The following is a 15,782-nucleotide window of genomic DNA, read 5'->3' on the forward strand; positions in this document are numbered from 1 at the left end:
GATCAAGCTTTAGCTAAGCTTGGCCTGAATGTTTCTGTGAGGCATCTTCCTGGTTCTCCCTTTAACTTGCAGAGCACATTCTGAAAGACAGGCCTGATTGTTCCAATAAGGCTTTCATTCTCATCTCTGATTGGCAGGAGATGCTTTAGAATGTAGATGCCATCAAGTTTATCAGGTGAACTCATCCTTCTTGGCAAGAGTGCAACTTTTCATCTGTGACAAGGCAAAGGGTTTTATAATCTATGTTGATGGGATACGATGTTTGGAATTTTGTTCTGAAAAATAAACGTGTTGCAAAGCCATTGGATAATCTGGATCTCAGGTTATTATTATTGTCTTCATGTTAGTCAAGATAAATAAAGATGGTATAATTTTGTAAGGTAGCAAACTGAATAACCCCACCAAGCTCTGAAATGTTCTGACCTCTGAATTTATCTAGTCTTTTCCACACTGAAATAATGATAAATTACATTGCTGAATTTCGTTTTAAAAAGTAACTGAAATACAATATTTATCAACTCAGTAAGACCTTTTTACTGAAAATATTTAAAATTTACAAGAAGAGAGTTTAAAGATGACATATTGATGCATTTGTATGGCAAACAGCAATTAATTTCACATATAATAGCAAATGCAGTTTATGACAGAGTTTTTCATTCAAACATGATTCTTCCTTTATGGGCAAGTTCATAAATTATTCAATATAGCAAATGTCACATTCTCCATAAATCAATTAAGCATCAAAGGCATGTCATGTATAGTTTTACTAGAAGAAACCTCATCATAATACAAGCCACGTTAGCTCACAATAAATTGTAAACCAAAGAAATACAAAGCTAGCCAATATACTTTCTAAATTGTTCTACACTGTGATTTTAAATTAGCTCTTTAGAACAACTGTGTTTACATGAAACAGCAGCCTGAAAATCCTGTATCTCTTCCACGGAAACAATATTATTGCCAAAACAATGGAAATTCTCGTTTTTTACCATTCAACACGAAGATCCTTGTTCAGTACTTCAGAGTTGAAGTCTAACTTCTTTCCTTACACTCTCAAAGCATCAGTGTTTCCACTGTAGTTTGTTATGCTATCCCCCACCCCCAAACGCCAAAATCAAATCTTTCTCAAAGAGAAACTTACCCCAAGAAAGAGTGTGCTAGATGAGAGAATGTGCTGATGCCTGTAGATAATTAACTAATAAACATGTAAATGGGCACCTCGCCCTTTGGAAGTGCATATTTTTATCCATTTTTTTTTTTTAACAGGGAAAGGTTAGCCCAGCCTAAAGTAGCAGACTCTGGGCTGCCGCAGCTTCTTACTGCAAACCGCTCATTCTGAAAATGTGAGCTTATTTACATTTATCTCTTTCCCTTTGTTAACGACTCCCTCTCTTGAATGCTGTAGCCCGCATGCCTTTAGCAAACAGGACACAAAAAGGCCTGAAGTCCGAGCTGGAGCCGAGGGCCAGGGGAACTCTTGGGGGTCTCAATAGGAAATGCTTTTCATTGGCTAAGAAGGCATTATTAGGAGTCTAGATCCCGCCCAATCCCCTGTGCTCCATCGTTCCCTTAGTCACCAGTCACTGGACTGAATAAGTTTTTCCTTAAAGAGCATTGCCCAGGAAAAGCAGTTTCACAGTCAAGAATTAATGGCTTAAGTGCCACTTGACAATATAAAAAGTGTCTTTCCTGACCAATTAATCCACAGAGAAAGCCTGTGTGCCTGTCGTTGCTGCAGGACTGCAGAGGAGGAGACAAAATTTCAGACAAGGAGGAGTGTTTCAATTACGCATACCATATTCACTCCTACTTGTTTAAAATAATTACAACAACAATATTGATAATAATAAGTAGGGGCAAGGAAAAGGCAAAAATGAAAGGTACTGTAAATATATTCCTATCACACTGTGCAAAATTCAATCTCACACCATCACAAAAATATGAAGTAAAATTTAATACTATACTCACTTAAGCCAGGTAAGTGCCCCCAGACAGAGATGTACTAGGGTCCCAGAGCTCTGACACCCATCTTCCAAGGACTAGGGAGTGTTCTGTGGCAAAAGGAGGGTCTATACTTTTTAAATAACTGCCTCGCAGTAAGTCTAATTACCACGAAAATTTCAGAGATTTGCTAAAATATAAAATAAATAGCGCAGATGCAATCTATTTATAATAGAGAGTTATCTGCAATTGTATACCTCCTCCCACCTCTCCCGTGGCAAGTTTTTCTTTTCTAATTTTCTACAGGTTTACTGCCTTGGTCATTCACACTTCTTTTTTTTTTTTTTTTTTTTTTTTCCTCCCTATATTTTGTCTTTCCCTCTCTCTCCTTCATCTGAGTTTGCGGCAGAAACCCACTCATCCATCTGTAACTTCATTGTTGGCCCTTCCCCTCTGCCAGCCCACCCCTGCAAGCCTTCTCTACTCTATCTCCACCCACTGCAAACACCACCAACAGCAGCCCCTCCCCCTCCTCTGGAATGAAGTTCTCTGTCCAGGGATAAGGTGCTTTCTTTCTCTCAGCAGAGCAGAGCCCCTGGAGTCTTGGGGGATCCTCTATTTGCTTCAAAACTTCGGTATGTGTAATTAAGCTGCCTCCAAAGTAGGGCATGTTTCAAGCTTGTTTATTCTCCCTATTTCTTCAGCTCTATTGTGATTCTTCTCACTATCAGTGGAGGCCAGTAAACAAGTTAGTGAGAAGCTGACACTAGCTTTATTACTTGTGACTGGCTCTAAAAAAACACTTTCTCTGTTGCTTCCTCTCCTCCATCCCACCCCCAATCTCTGTTCTTTTTATTTCCTTCTCTGCTTATCTCAAATATGTCTATTTCTGTCAGTTGCTGACATTGTCTGCGTCTTTATAAATGGTCTTTTACCAACTCTCATCCTAGACCACTACTTGGTGCATTTGTCAGTCCACAAGCAAAAGATACATTCTCTGCCCTGTGGTACGCCAGAGTCTAGGTAGAGACACAAAGACACATGAAAAATGTGGGATACCAAAGGTAAATTTTGAAAAAAAAAAAATCAAGGCCGTTATATGGAGATTGAGCTCTGTAATAGATCAGAGGATGCAGATGAAGTCCCATGGATAGGGCCAGGAGGGTTTCCTAGAAGAAGTGGAACTTGTGCTACATTTTGATGGATGATTCAGTATTAAATAAACCAAAAATGGAAGGGGATATCTTTCTAGGTGGGAAGAGCAAAGTGATCAAATGCAGAAGATGTAAAGTGAGAGTAGGTGAGAGGGAGACCAGTTTGTAAAGAGAAAATAAGGGTAAGGAGAAAAGCCTTTGAGAGGAGTCCTTTATTGTAACAACTCAATGCACTATAGTGATTGAAGAGTTAACCTACAGTCATGATCACTGTCTGTCTATATGATCAGCTCACTACCTTTCTCCTATTCAAATAAATACTCATCAGTCTTCCAATTCTTCTGTCTTCATTTCTCCCTCAAGGACACAAGTACTTTACTGATTAATCTCACCAGTGTAGCAGATCTTTTACAATGCCACTGGATCACATGCTCTTTTAGCATCAGTCTTCCTCCCTTCTTCTGAGTTTCAACCTCATTGATCCTCTTTCTGTCCCTAGAATGAGATAGGATCCCTCATGCCATGGATATTTCTAAGTGCTATTTCCTCTGCCTGGAACACTCTCCTCCCTCTCTAATTTTCCTTTCACTAGTTTAATTCTTATTCTTCCTTCAAATTCTATCCCAATAATCATGCCTTCAGGGAACCCTTCCTTAACCCTTCGTTTAGGTCATATCCACATGCTATATGTCTTATAGCATCATGGACCTTTCATGTATTGCACTTTTTACTGGTATAATTTTACATACTGTTGTGTAATTTGTGTGGCAATTTTATTAACATTGATCTCTCCCAACTGTAAACTCCAAGATGATAGGATTAATATCTGTTTAATCCAAAATGGATAGTAGTGTTTGCAAAAATTATTCTCCCTGACCTTCTGTTTTACCGAACCAAAACAACTAGACTTTTTTACCTATCAGCTGAAAACATGTATCATTTTGCCCCTTTTTATACAAATTTACACCAAGATATTATTTTAGGCCAAAGAATACACACAGATAAAGAAAAAAAAACCCATTAACAAGAAAGTACTAAGACTTATCCGCTATCATCCCCTTTTTCCTTTAACTCACTTATTGCTGCAAACCTTATAGTTTTGCTTACTCTAACATTTGTAAGGTGGAAGGGGGAAAACAAATGTCTTCCCAGGGCTTTCTCCAATCAGCCAGTTTATATCTGTAAAACTTAACTCAAAATGTCCTTTAGAAAAAAGACACTCATTGAGTTGTTGATGTCTATGCTACTGGGGGAGGAAATAAATACGCAGCTTAAAAAGTGCATTCAGAACTATCTGGAGGAATATGCATTTCATTTTTTTATCTGTTTGAAAAGGAAGTAACTGAAATATGACTAACTTCCAAATGGAAATTTACACATTTGATTAAGAACAGCCAGATGCTTGGGACCTTCACACTTCAAACCCAAATCAATTTTTCTTTCTGCCAACAATATCAAAGGACTGGGTGAAATCACCCATAGTGCAAGTAGTGCAGCACTATACCAGGTTCCCTAGAAACAGTATAAATGTAACCAAAGGATTTTAACCATGCCTGTATCGTTCCAGCTAACAGTTTTTGTAACTCTGATAGTCTTTAAGTGAACAGAGTACCTGGACCATGTTCTAGGAAAGGGAGCCAGTTAATTACTAACTTTGCATTAATTAGTGGATGTCTTTTTGTTTCTGAGACAGGGTCTCATTCTGTTGCCCAGGCTGGAATGCAGTGGTACAATATCTGCTCACTGCAACCTCTAATTAGCGGACATATTGAAGTCTTCCAGGAAACAAAGAAAGGCAAAATCCTGGATCCTGTAGCCATTTCTTTTTTATACAATCTTCTTTTGCTTCAGTGGAAAAAAAGATCACAAGGCCAGGTTTCCAATCAGCTCATTTAGGACACTACATCTCTGAAAGGGCATAAAATTTATTTTCAAGCAAATTCCCTAGAAGAATTTTAGCTCATCCTTCACACTGGATTACCTTTACTTCCTAGTGTTTTTTCAAACAACTGAGCTTTCCTGCTCACTAACTGAACCAGCTTAGAAAACAAGTTTCCATTGCTAGAAGTGGAGTTGGTAGTTATAGAAAATGAACATTTCAACCAAAGAACTTTGGAAAAACCCCAGGAACTTTGCATGTTTGGTATAGGTTAGAAAAATTTCAAGATAACAATAATAGGACTGTAGAAAACATTTAACCAGCATTATTATACATCAGGTAATATTCTAAGTCCTTTACATATATTTATTTACCTAATTTGCACAATTCCATGATGTAGCCACTGTTATTCCTATTTTACAGTTGAGAAAAATCAGGCACAAAGAGTTTAAGTAAATTGCTCAAACTCACACAGCTAATAATTCCTCCATTAATTCAGATAATTTCTAGGCTAATAGTTATAATCATAACTTCATTGGGTAGTGCACTAAGAACTCTGTCCAAATCATCTTGTTCATGAACAAATATAAGGATTCTATCTTTTGTGATGCAAACTCATCACTAGAAGTCCACCAACCTTGCTAACAAAATGTGTGGCTTTTGAACTGTTCAAAGATTTGAAAATCTGTTAATATGAGACCTGAAATTACAGTCTGACTCTCAAATGCATGGGAGAAAAGTGACTTACCTAAGACAACAAAGCTAATAAATACTACAATCACCTCAAAATGCAAGTGTTTTGGAATCATGTTAATGTAAATACGAAGCCAATTTTGATAAGTTAAGCTATATATTCAAAACCCAAGAGCAACCACTATAAAACTTCAAAAACATAGTTTAAAATTTTTAAAGTAATGAAAAAGTTGCACAGAAAATAGCCACTCAAGACAATGAGAGGAATGCAGGACAAGAGTAGTCATTACACATATAGAAACAAAAAAAGGAAAATTGCATGAAAACATAAAGCCATGTCAATGATAACATTAAATATTATTGATTACATAATTGAATCAAAAGACACAGATTGTAAGACTGAATTAGAAACAAGGTTAAAATACATGCTATTTGTAAGACAAATTTAGATTCAAATACACAAATACATTGAAAGTAAAAGGATGGAAAAAGATATTCCTTGAAACAATAGCCAAAAAAAGGAGCTGGAGAGGCTATGTTAACATTGACAAAAATAGATTTTAAAATAAATAAGCACATATTACTGAGATTTTAAAATAAATAATCACATATTACTGTGGTATATTTTATAATGATAAAATGATTAATCCATCAGTAAGATTTTATGATTATAAATACATATGCACCCATACACAGAGGCACTAAATACATGAAGCAACAACTTATATAATAGGAGGAAAAATTAGACAATCTCATAATAATAGTTGGAGACTGCAATATACCAATTTCAATAATGGAAAGACTAACTATACAGAAGATCAAGAAGAATATAGAATAATTGAACAACACTATACCCCAACTACACCTAACAGAGCTTTATAGAACAACAACAAAATATATTGTACATTCTTTTCCAGTGCCAATGGAATACATGGCAAGTAGACCATATAGTAGGCCATAAAGAAGCCTCAATAGATTTAATAAGGTTAAAAATAATACAAAGTATGTTGAAGATCCACAATGGTTTTAAATTATAAATCATCAACAGAAAGAAATTTGGGATATTTTTTAACATGTGGAAATTAAACAATACACTCTTAAATACCAGTGGGTCAAATAAGATATTATAAGAGAAAATAAGATGAACAAACATGAAAATACAGCTTACCAAAACTTATGAAGTTCAGGAAACTTACAGTCAAAGTAAATTTATGGTTGAAGGAAACTTATGGTTGAAGATAACTATATTAAAAATGAACACATTGATTCTTTGACTAAATCAACAAAATTGGCAAATCTTTGGCTAGACTGACCAAGAAGATAGAAAACTCAAGTTACTAAAACCAGGAATGAAAGAGTAAACATTATTACTGACCTTATAGAAATAAGAAATTATCATAAGGAAGCATTATTAACAATTGTATTCCAATATATTAGATTACATAGACTAAAGGGATAAATTTCTAGAAATGCACAAATTACTCAAACTGACTTGAGATAAATGGAAATATAAATGGACATATAACAAGCAAGGAGTCTAAGTTAGGATAAAAAAAAATCGTGTGAACAAAATTCCAGGAGGAATTGGCTTCACTGGTAGATATTCCAATCCTTCACAAACAAAACTTCTCCACAAACATTTCTTAAAAATAGAAGAGGAGAGGCCAGGCACGTTGGCTCACACCTGTAATCCCAGCACTTTGGGAGACCAAGGCAGGCGGATACCTCATCTCTACTAAAAATACAAAAATTATCTAGGCATGGTGGCACGTGCCTGTAGTCCCAGCTACTCAGGAGGCTGAGGTAGGAGAATCTCTTGAACCCGAGAGGCGGAGGTTGCAGTGAGCCGAGATGGCGCTACTGCACTCCTGCCTGGAAACAGAGCGAGACTTCGTCAAAAAAAAAGAGAGAGAGAGAAAAGAAGAGAAGAGAGAACACATCCCATTTCACTTTATAAGACAAACACTATTGATATTGATATATTTTGGATCTGTATCCCCACCAAATCTCATGTTGAAATGTAGTTTCCAGTCACCCCAGCTTGTTTGAAGTGATTGGATCACGGGGGTGGGTTTCTCATGAATGGTTTGGCGCCATCCTATTGGTGCTGTCCTTGCAATAGTGAGTTCTCCTGAGAGCTTGTTGTTTAAAGGTGTGTGGCACCTATTCCTGCCCATGGTTCCTCTCTTGCCATGTAACATGCCTGCTCCTGGCATACCTTTTGTTATGAGTAAAACCTCCCGAGGTTTCCCTGGAAGCTGAAAAAATGTCAGCACCATGCTTCCCATACAGTCTTAATTTCATGAGCCAATTAAACCTCTTTTCTGTATAAATTACACAGTCTCAGGTATTTCTGTATAGCAATGCAAGGATAGCCTAATACAGAAAATTGGAACTAGGAGTGGGGCAGTGCTACTACAAATACACCTGAAAATATGGCAGTGACTTTGGAACTGGGTATTGGGCAGAGATTGGAAGTGTTGGAAGGCTCGGAGGGCAGGAAGATGAGGGAACATTTGGAACTTCCTGGAGACTGGTTAAATGGTTGTGACCAAAATGCAGATAGTCATATGGAAGGTGAAGTCCAGGCTGGTGAGGTCTCGAATGGAATTAAAGAACTGTTTGGCAAGTGGAGCAAAGGTCACGCTTGTTATGCTTTAATGAAGAACTTGGCTGCATTGAGTCATACTCTAGGGATCTATGGAAGTTTCAGCTTAAGAGTGATGACTTAGAGTATCTGGTGGAAGAAATTTCTAAGCAATAAAGCATTCAAGATGTGGCCTGGCTGCTTCTAATTACCTATACTCAGAACCAGGAACAAAGAAATGATCAAGCTGGAACTTAGATTTAAAAGAGAAGATAGTAAAAGTTTGGAAAATTTACAGCCTAGCCATGTGGCAAAAAAAAGAAGAGCAAATTTTCAAGGGAAGAATCTAAGTAGGCTATTTAGCAACCACTTGTTAGAGAGATTTACATAACCAAAAAGGAGCCAGGTGCTGATAGCTTAGATAATGGGAAAAAAGCTTAGAAGGCATTTCAGGGATCTTTGTGGCAGCCCCTCCCATGATAGACTCAGAGGCCTAGGAGGAATGAACGATTTAGGGGTCCAGGCCCAGGACTCCACTACCTTGTACAGCCTTGGAACACTACTTCTTGCATCCAGGTCGCTCTGGCTCCACCCTTACCTCAAACAGCCCCAGATATAGCTCCAGCCACTGCTTCAGAAGGTGCAAGTCACAAGCCTTGGCAGCTTCCATGTAGTGTTAAGACTATAGGTGTGCAGAGTATAAGAGTGAAGGAGACTTGGCAGCCTCCATCTAGATTTCAGAGGATGTATGAGAAATCCTGGGTGCCCAAGCAAAAGCCTGCTTCAGGGGCAGAGACCTCACATAGAACCTCTACTAGGACAATGTCAAAGTGAAATGTGAGATTGGAGGCCCCACACAGTCTCCACTGGGGCACTGCCTAATGGTGTCATGGGAAGGAGACCACCATTCTTCAACCACAGAATGGTAGAGTTACCATCAGCTTGCACCCTGCACCTCAAAAAATTACAGGCACTCCACTTCAACCCATAATGGCAGCCATGGGGGCTGTACCTGGAAGGCCATGGGGCAGCACTACTCAAGGCCTTGTGAGTCTGCCCTTTACACCAGTGTGCACTGGATGTGGAACATGAAATCAATAAAAACCATTTTGGAAATGTAAGATTTAATGACTGTCCTGCTGGGTTTCGAACTTGCATGGAAGTTGTAGCCCCTTTCTTTTGGCTGATTTCTCTCTTTTGGAACAGGGGTGTTTACCCAAAGCCTGTATCTCCACCGTGACTTGGGCAAAAATAACTTGTTTTGATTTTACAGGTGCATAGATGGAAGGAACTCATCTCCAGATGGCACTTAAGAAATGGGACTTGGGACTCTGACTTACTGTCAGAATAAGTTAAGACTTCAGTGGACTATTGGGAAGGCATAATTGCATTTTAAAACTTGAGAAGGGCATGAGATTTGTCAGTCTAGGGGGAGAATGATATGGTTTGAATCAGTGTCCTTGCCAAATCTCAACTTGAAATGTAGTCCTCACTGTTGGAAGTGGGGCCTGTTGAGAGGTAATTGAATCGTGAGGGTGAATTTCTCATAAATGGTTTAGCGCCATCTCATTGGTGCTGTCCTCATGATAGTGGGTGAGTTCTCTCAAGATCTGGTTGTTTAAATGGGTGTGGCACCTTCCTCCTCTTGATGCCTCTCTTTCCATGTGCTTGCTCCTGCTGCTCCTTCTGCTATGAGTAAAAACTTCCTCAGGCCTCCCCAGAAGGTGAGAAGATGCCAGTACCATGCTTCCTTTACAGCTGGCAGAACTGTAAGCCAATTAAACCAATTTCTTTGTAATTTACCCAGTATCTGGTATTTCTTTATAGCAATGCAAGAACAACCTAATACAATTGCCCAGATACCAAAACAAAGATTTCCTAGGAAACGAAAGCTACATACTTTTATCACCCGTGAATGTAGACATAAAAATCCTTTGAAAATATTAGTAAACCAAAATCTAGAAACATATAAAGAGGATTATAGACCATGACTGAGATTTACCCCAGCAATGAAAAGTTAGTTTAACATACGAAAATCAAAGTAATTCTCCATATTACTAGGCTAAATGACAAACCATATGAACAACTCAATATATGCAGCAAAAGCATTTGAAAAAACCAACACCCTTTCAAGATAAAAACTACTGAACATACTAGGAATATAAAGAAAATTCCTTAATGGGGTAATGACAGCTATAAAAAATCCACAATTAACATTATACTCCATGGTGAAAAATAGAAAGCTTTTCCACTAAGATCAAGGACAAAACAAAAATGCCTGTTTTCACCACTTTTATTCAATATTGTACTGGAAATTATAGCCAGAGCAATTAGGAAAGAAAGAAATAAACAGCATCCAAATTGGAAAGGAAAAAGTAAAACTGTGCCTATTTATTGATGATATGATTTTGTGAAAAAATCTAAAGAATCTAGAAAATAACTACTAGAGATTGTAAACAAAGTCAGCAATGTTGTAAGCTACAAGATTAATATACAAAAATCAGTTTAATATCTATTTGCCAATAATGAACAATCTGAAAATAAAATTGAGAAAAAATCCTATTTATAAATGAAACAAATATATTTAAACACAGAAACACAAGACTAGTACACTGAAAACTACAAAGGATTGCTAAAATAAATTTAAGAATATCTTAATAATAGAAAAACAACTCATGTTTATAAATTGAATAACACAATATTTTGAGGATAAGGATACTACTCAAATTGATCCACAGATTCAACACATTTTCTATCAAAACTCCAGCTGACTTTTTTGTAGAATATTAAAAGATAAAATTTACATGAAAATGCAAGGAACCCAGAATAGCCAAAATAATCTTTAAAAAAGAATTAAGTTGATGGACTCACCCTCAATCAATTTCAAAACTTACTACAATGCTATAGCAATCAGTACTGTGGTACTGGCATAACGACAGACATATATAGAGATCGATGGAATAGAAATGAGAGCCCAGAAACAAGCCGACACTTGTGTGGTCAGTTGATATTTGACAAGGGCACCAAGAAAATTAAATGAGGGAAAAATATTTTTTTCATGAATTGCAGTGGACCACCTGGATATAACACTCAAAATAATAGATCCACACAAAAAATAAATCAAAGTGGACTATCTGCCTAAAATTATAAAACTCTTAGAAGAATAAAATATAAATCTCCATGATTTGGGGTTAGGCAATGATTTCTTACATTTGGTATTAATAGCATAAACTATAAAAGAGAAGATTGGAAAGTTGAACTTCATGAAAAGTAAAACTTGTTTGCCAAGAACTTAATAAAAAAAGTGAATGGTCTTAAATTGCCAAGGCCACCCCACCCCCAACCCCGGCAGTGGTGGCAGCATGGTACAGAGAGCATCTCTAGGCACTGGGGGAGGCAGAACAAAACAATTTTGTGGTATTGAACTCAGTACTGTCCTGTTAGAGCAAAAAGGAAAACTGGGCCAAACTCAGCCAACACCCATCCACAGAGGAAGCGTTTAAACCAGCCTTAGCCAGAGGGAAATAGCGGATCCCACTGGTTGGAATTTGAGTTCACACAAACCTTGCCACCAAGAGCTAAAGTGTTCTGTGTCTCCAGGTAAACTTGAAAGGCAGTCTAGGCCATAAGGATTGCAATTGTTAGGCCTCCTAGTGCTCAACTAGGTTCAGAGACAGTGGACTGGAGGGGGGCATATGACATACTGAGATGCCGGTGGGGTGTCTAAGGGAACGCTGACAACATCCCCCCAACCCCAGGCTGCACAGCTCGTGGGTCCAAAAGAAACCCCTACCTTCTGCTTGAGGAGAGGAGAGGGAAGAGTGGAAAAAACTTGGTCTTGCATCTTGGTTATCAGGCCAGCCATAGCAGGATAAGGCACTGATCAGAGTCATAAAGTCCCCATTTCAGGCCCTAGCTTCAAGAGGACAATTCTAGACACACCCTGGACCAGAAGATAATTCATCTCCTTGAAGAAAAATTATCCATTCCTAGCAGCATTCATCTCCTGCTAACTGAAGAGCCCTTGGGCCCTGACTAACCAGCAGTGATACCCAGGTACTATGTTGAGGGCCTTAAGTGAGGCTCTGACACTTGCTAGATTCAGGTGAAACTCAGCTTATTACCAGCTGTGATGGCTACAGGGAAAAACTCCTTCTGCTTGAGGAAAGTAAAGGGGATTCTGTCTTGCACCTGAGGTACCAGCATGGCCACAGGGTGATAGAGTACCAAGTAGGCTCTTGAAGTCCCTGATTCCAGGACTTAACTCTTGGAGGGCATTTCTGGACAGCCCTGGGTCAGAAGGGAGCCCACTCTTCACCACCACTCAGTGGTGACAGATGAGTCCCAGGCCAGGTAGCATTCATCACAAGTTGACTCAAGAGCCCTTTAGACTTAAGAGAACATCGATGGTAGTACACCTCCTGGCCTGGGTTGTTGCTGGCTATTGGGCAAGGCTCCTTTGCTTTGGAAAAGGGAAGGAAGAATGAAAACAACTGCATGTTGTGGTTTGAGTGTCAGGTCAGCCATATTACAATGCAATGCTTCTAAGATTTTATACTCCAGTCCCTGATTTCCAAACAGCACGTCTCAACACACTAAGGCCTGAGGAACCTCACCACATCACCCTGAAGGGAAGGACACAAACCTGTTTGGCTTCACCACTGGCTACTTATAGAGTGCCAGGGCCTTGGGCACATGTAAGCAATTGCCAGACAGTGGTGAGAGCAAGGCTTCTGCGCAGTGCTGTGCTGGCTTCAGGTCTGAACCAGCACAGTCACAGTGGTAGTGGTCACAGGGGTGCTTGTGTCGTTCCACCCCCAGCTTTAGGTACCTCAGAACAGAGACACTCAGTTTGTTTGGGAAAAATAAAGGGAAGAGAGCAAGAGTGTCTTCCTGGTAATCCAGAGATTTCTCCCAGATCTTGTACAAGACTATCAAGACGATACCTCTACAAGTCTGCCAGAACCACAGAGTTACTAGGCTTGTGGTGCCTCCTAAAGCAGATACAGCTTAGATCGCAACACCTAAGTCCTTTCAAATACCTGGAAAACCTTACTTAGGGCAGGTACAAATAAGTCCTGAAAGTGAAGACTACAATGAATATCTCAATGCCCTGACACCAAAGAACATCTACTAGCATCAACACCATGTGGGAAAACATGACCTCACCACATGAACTAAAAAGGCACCAGAAACCAATCATGGAGAAACAGATATGTTAACTTGTATACAGATAATTCAAAATTGTTCTGTCAAGGAAAATAAAAGAAATTCAAAATAATTCAGAGAAAGAATTCAGAAGTCTATCAGATGAATTTAGCAATGAGATTGAAGTAATTAAAAAGAATCAAGCAGAAATTCCCCAGCTAAGAAATGCAGTGGCATATTAAAGAATGCTTCGGAATTCCTTACTAGCAGAATTGATCAAGCAGAAATAGAATTACAGAGCTTGAAGACAAGCTATTTGAAGATACACAGTCAAAGGAGAAAAAAGAATAAAAAACAATGAAGCAACCCTACAGGATCTAGAAAGTAACCTCAGAAGGACAAATCCAAGAGTTATTGGCCTTAAAGAGGAGACAGAAAAATAAATAGGAAAAAAATTTATTCAAAGGGATAATAACAGAGAACTTCTCAAACCTCAAGAAAGATATCAATATCCAAGTACAAGAAATGTATAGAACACCATGCCAATTTAACCCAAAGACCACCTTAAGACATTTAATAATCAAATTCCCAAAGTTCAAGGATAGAGAAGGGATCCTGAACGCAGGAAGAGAAAAGAAACAACATATAAAGAAACTCCAAAACATCTGGCAGCAGACTTTTCAGTGGAAACCTTACAGGCAAGGAGAGAGCAGCATGACATAGCTATCATGCTAAAGAAAAAAATCTTTTACCCCAGAATAGCATATCTGCTGAAAATATTCATCAAACACAAAGAAGAAATAACAACTTTCTCAGACAAGCAAAAGCCGAGGGATATCATCAATACCAGACCTGTCCTACAGGAAATGCAATCGGGAGTACTTCAATCAGAAAGAGAAAAAAGCAGTTATGGGCAATAAGTACAGCTGAAGGTACAAAACTCACTAGTAATAGTAAGTACACAGAAAAACAGAATATTTTATAAAACTACAAGTTTGCTCTGGGAACTGCTCTTATCCCAAGTAATAACAGAAAGATTAACTGATGAACCAATCAAAACTCATAATTATTCAGGATATCGTACAATGAGCTATCAATAGAAATTACAAAAAGTTAAAAATCTGGGGGAAAAAGTTAAGACATTGAGTTTTTATTAGTTTTCTTTTTACTTGTTTGTGATTTTTTTTTTTTTTTTTTACTATAAAAAGTGTTAAATTGTTGTCAGGTTAAAATAATGGGTTATAAGGTAGTATTTACAAGCCTCATGGTAACCTCAAACCAAAAAACATACAATGGATACACAAAAGATAAAAAAGAAGAAACTATATCATATCACCAAAGAAAATCACGTTTACTAAGGGAAGACAGAAATGAAATAAAGAAGGAAAGGACCACAAAACAACCATAAAACAAACAAAAAGGCAGGATTAAGTCCTTACTTATCAATAATTTTGAAAATAAATGGAGTAAACTCTACAATCAAAAGACATTGGCTGGATGAATAGATAAAAACACTAAACCCATTTATCTGTTATCTTCAGTGAACTAACTTCACCTATAAAGACACACATGGACTGAAAATAAAGGGCTAGAAAAAGACACTCCATGCCAATGGAAACCAAAAATGATCAGGAGTCACTATGTGTAGACAAAATAGATCTTGAGACAAAAATAAGAAAAGATAAGGAAGGTCACTATATAATAATAAAGTGGTCAATTCATCAAGAGAATATAATATATAATTTTATATAAATATGTATGCACCCAAGACTAGAAAACTTAGATGTATAAATAAATATTATTGGAGCTAAAAAGAGCAATAAGCCCCAATGCAATAATACCTGGGGACTTCAACACCCCACTTTCAGCATTGGACAGATACTCCAAACAGTAAATCAAGAAACATCAGACTTGAACTGCACTACAGACCAAATGGATCTAATAGATATTTCCAGAACATTTTTTCCAATGGCTGCAGAATGCACGTCCTTTTCATCAGCACATAGACAATTCTCAAGCAGAGACTATATGTTAGGTCACAAAACAAGTCTTAGAACATCCAAAAAATTGAAATAATATCAAGCATCTTCTTTAACCACAATGGAACAAAACTAGATATCAACAAAAAGATGAATCTTGAAAACTATACAAGCACATGGAAATTAAACAATATGCTCCCAAATGACCAGAGGATCAATTAAATAATTAAGAAGAAAATTGAGAAATTTATTGAAACAAATAATAATAAAAACACAACATACCAAAACCTATGGGATACAACAAAAGCAGTACTAACAGGGAAGCTTATAGCTATAACTGCCGACATCAAAAAAGAAAAAAAAAATACTAAATTTAACAATGCATCTTTAAGAACTAGAAA

General features: G+C 37.7%; 1 protein-coding gene across 2 annotated transcripts in view; it reads right to left on the minus strand.

Moving 5' to 3' along the window:
* Positions 1–15,782, minus strand: part of LPAR4 (lysophosphatidic acid receptor 4) — a 96,589-nt gene that overhangs the window by 7,878 nt on the left and 72,929 nt on the right. Inside the window, exon 1 of one of the 2 annotated variants that reach the window (XM_009197847.4) lies at positions 1,142–6,180. The exons of the other annotated variant lie outside the window; for it this stretch is intronic. The gene's annotated coding sequence lies outside the window, so the exon portion shown is untranslated. Of the gene's footprint in view, positions 1–1,141; positions 6,181–15,782 lie in introns of those variants that run through there. 2 annotated transcript variants of the gene reach the window in all.

The sequence above is a fragment of the Papio anubis genome, chromosome X (assembly GCF_008728515.1).
Source record: "Papio anubis isolate 15944 chromosome X, Panubis1.0, whole genome shotgun sequence".
Classification (NCBI taxonomy): Eukaryota; Metazoa; Chordata; class Mammalia; order Primates; family Cercopithecidae; genus Papio; species Papio anubis.